The sequence below is a fragment of the Procambarus clarkii genome, chromosome 11 (assembly GCF_040958095.1).
Source record: "Procambarus clarkii isolate CNS0578487 chromosome 11, FALCON_Pclarkii_2.0, whole genome shotgun sequence".
Taxonomy (NCBI): Eukaryota; Metazoa; Arthropoda; class Malacostraca; order Decapoda; family Cambaridae; genus Procambarus; species Procambarus clarkii.
Genome location: NC_091160.1, coordinates 1,405,976 through 1,410,389, shown reverse-complemented (window position 1 = coordinate 1,410,389; position 4,414 = coordinate 1,405,976).

The window sequence follows — 4,414 nt, the reverse complement described above, 5'->3', positions numbered from 1 at the left end:
CCGCTCCTGTGCCAGGTAAGTCAGTCACGGGCTCACCATAGCCCGTGCTACTTGGAACTTTAAGTTCCCAGTAGCTGAATCTTAAACAACAACAACAAGTGTTACCAATGCGACCCAAACGTCTTAAGGTCAGAGCTACTCCACTTGAAGGTCATGCTACCGGAAAAAGCAATACTTTAAAGGTCCTGAAGGACGTAACTGGCCTCAAACCCGCTGACATTAGTCAGGAAGGTGAAGATATCGTGCTCTACTTTTCATGTGAAGAGGAGCTAGAAAAACTCCTCACTAACGATGTCTTTCTTCGCAAAGAGCACTACCTACATCCTCACTTCCCACGTCAGTTCCTGGCCGGAAGAACTGTTTTTACCAGCAGGACTAGCCGGTGGATCACTGAGCGACCTCAACATCATATAAACAATATCGAGGACGAAAATCCAAACATGTCGGTATTCAACCTAGAGTTCTGCAACACCGACAAAACATCAATGAAGATGACGTTCACCACCATAGCTGCGGCCTCCCAGGCTGCCACACAAGGATTCTACTGCTTTGGCCTAAAAATACCACCCCACCATATAATAGGTAGGACCGATACCATGAGATCCAGCAGTGCTTTAAGTGCTACGAGCTCTCCCACCCGACCAACAAGTGTCAGCACCCTGTCCAGAGGTGCAGCCTATGCGCACTGGACCATCACTACTCCATATGCAAGGCAACAGTCCATCACTGCTTGCTCTGTGATGGCAATCACCCCGCAATTTCCTACCGCTGCCCCCGCAGACAGGAAATCATCAAGGCCCAGGTTGAAGCCAAAAGAAACAACTCGTCTACCTCCTCGACCAAAGCCCCAAGTGCTCAACTCACCACCTTAGCTCTCACTAGTCGACCACCAGCTCCATAACTGGTATAGCCAGTCCTCCAGGCTGAAAACCATCACGAAGACCCCCCTCCATCGCCACATCTCTAGTATCAGCCACTGATACAGATAATGGCTACAAAGAGCCTCCACATACGAGCTCACCATAGCCCGTGCTACTGGAACTTATCATTGTTCCAGTAGCGAATCTTAAACAACAACAACAAGAAGTGTTAGCATAAGTGAAACTCTGTTTAGTGTTTTCAGAGTACAGTTGTGAGTGTGTGTTTTAACTAAAGTCTTTGAACATGTAATAAGTTATTACGAAACGCGTGTAAGCTTCGTGTCAGACTAGAAATAAAAATGAATTTTTGAGAATTGATTTTTCAATTACCATCGACAGTTAAAAGAAACATAAGAAATATTGAGAAAAAACGTGTTAGAATTATTAATCTTATTTTTTCGGTCATATTTAGCAACATATATATATATATATATATATATATATATATATATATATATATATATATATATATATATATATATATATATATATATATATATTTGATGGTTACAAGATATACATGGGTTGATATAAAAATAATAACCTCGGTTAACCGAGGGAGACCCTCGGTTCGTGGGGAAAATGTGCATTGAAGTTCCTGAAGGAATTGGGGGACAAATTGATCAGCGCTACAAAAGACCAGAGAGCAAAAAGTTTCTTGTTCCAGCGCCTCAGTGTTGCGATTCAGAGGGGAAATGCCTGTTGCGTCTTGGGCACTAGTCCAACTTCAGAGGAATTCGAAGAAGTGTTTGACTTGCAACAATGATCGAACCCGTCTGTGACATTCATCAATGTTTCCCATTGTTGTGTTTTTCAAGAGATCCATAACCTTTAAGCACCTTTTTGCATTATTATTTATATATATATATATATATATATATATATATATATATATATATATATATATATATATATATATATATATATATATATATATATATGTCGTACCTACCCAGCAAACACAAATCATCTACACAACGTTCGCCTATCTCTTGCCATAGGTGTGGGAATGATTTGCATTGAGAATGGTGCAGGAAAGCCTTTGAGAAACTTTTACTCAAAAAATCCAAACACAAAGGTTTAATTATAAATTGTTTTTCTACAATTATTTTCTTCCAAATGTAAAACAAATAGTTTTTACATGTTTAAATATAAAATTTATGGTGTTTTTTTGTAAAATTCATTAATAAATTGTGAATGATATATATTGGCTGAGTGAAACCTTTATAATCCATTTAGTTATAATTTGAACAGAAAAAAGTATTTTTCCAAATTTTCTAAAAATTGCTCTTTTTAACACAATTTGACTCCTTATACATTCCACTAAACACTATATCATGTTTAAATATATAATTTATGTATTATTCTCTAAAATAATTTATATAAATTATATAAGTTGTTGGAAAGTGGTGTTAAGGATTCTGAAAACATTTTGTTGTGTTAATATGTTCTTATTAACTATGTCTCAAGTTCACAGTTTATCAAACAAGAATATTAACATTCGTCAACTCTTAAAATCTTATATGTTATCTTGCTGGTGCAAAAAAGGGTGAATCTTTAGGAACAGCTATAGTATCTATATATCACAAATGGTGTTTTCCCTAACTCAAACAATGTAGGGTTTATTATTCTACACATATTTCTAATGACTCTTAGATGTTTACATTCTCTGAAGTATAATTGTGAAGGCTGTGTCCATCACTCTCAACACAGATTCTTAAACTCGTCTCTGCAGGTTCAACTATATAATTAGTTTCCATTTTGAATTTCCATGGACATTTGTATCCAAAATGAAACCAATGTGGTTTCCTTCAGCGCCTTCAGCCAGCACATTTGCTCATTCATTTCCACAGATTCCAACAAGGTAGGGGATTTACAGAAATTTGTATATTCATATTGTTATATATTAAAAATATGAATGCAGTTCAATATGATAAGACAAATACATGAGTTTATGATAAATTCGTTTTCTGTGATATACCATTGATATGCTCTTTTTTTCTTTAAACGGCAGACTAAACTAAAGTGCTCACATCAACAGATTTGATGTATAAATGGTCAACGCTCAACAGAGTTAGTATAAATGTATTAGTATAAATCTTACTTGTCTCATTGTTAATTCACATTCAATGTCAACTTGTGGTTTTGATGTGGCACGTTTGGCCAAGACACCCCACCCCATTATGCACCCCATACCCATCTTGTGGGCGGTTGTGGAAAGGGTTACAGAGGCATATAATGGGCTCAGGGACTGAACCCCACAATTCATTTAGCTAAGCAAGTTACAATCTTGATGAGCTAGTTACAAAATTCAATATAAGTCATCACATCAACAATGGGTTCGAGATCGACCTCAAGTACAGGTTCTAAATTAAGCAACTGACATATGTGGAGAGCTAGTATCAAAATTTATATGTTTGTCCTGCACACCGTCCCCCATCCAGTGGGCAGCGGTGGATAGGTTACAATCACTTAGTTGTTATCTACAGTTAGCAAACTGGGGATATTTGGCTAAAATTTCTGGTAGCAGATCATTTTGAATGAAATATTGACACATCGCTGGAACATTGGTTATAGAATTGTCTCTAAATTCATGTATCTTTTCGCACTCCATCACATAGTGACGGAGGGTGTGCGAATAATTTTGTTGACACAGTTTACATTTGGTCAGGTCTACATCAGCAGATAATGAGAATTCCCAGAGATACTTGTAACCGAGTCTAAGCCGAGCAGTAGTAACATCTAGAAGTCTGCTGATTTTATTGGATGATCCATAGATGTGTAGCTCCTCTTGTATGATATGTATGATAGATGGAATTACTAGTTCCAGTTTCTAGGCAGGCGATGAGTACTCACAATAACCTTAATTAAGCGTCAAAACAAAAATGTGTATACTCTTTTTACTCTCCTGACCTTAGTTCTCGAGCTATGTATTTCATTTTGGTACCAACGTGTTCGCAATAACATTCTCTAGAAGAAAATCAGCAAAAACGGTCACCAAAAGTTATATGAATACCAGCACCCAATAAATACCTACGTAGATGACTCGCCGTGAGTGCCCAAGAGCAACAAAATGTTTTTACTCTTGGGATTGTTATCACTTCCACACTTGTCCTACAGCGTTCATTTTGGTATCAATGTACTCGCAATGAAATTCCCAACACGGTGATATGAATATAAACGTAGAATAATGGTCGCTGCCCACCCGCAAGAGTGTGGGAAGTGGCGGAACTGTTACCCAGTATTGGTGACAAGACGACACATGGGCGATACAGTGCTTTGAAAGTTTATAATTATATCACTGTCCTGACATTATTATTGTATGTACGTCATTCATTTTTGTGCCAATGTTTTCGCAATAGAATGTTCTATGAGCCCGTAGGTAAAAAAGAGCAACAAAGCGTAAGATAGAATAGCACCATATATAAAACAACGCTGGTACATATCAGTGAGCGTCAAACACACACGAAATGTGTGTGTTTGATGGTGGTCAA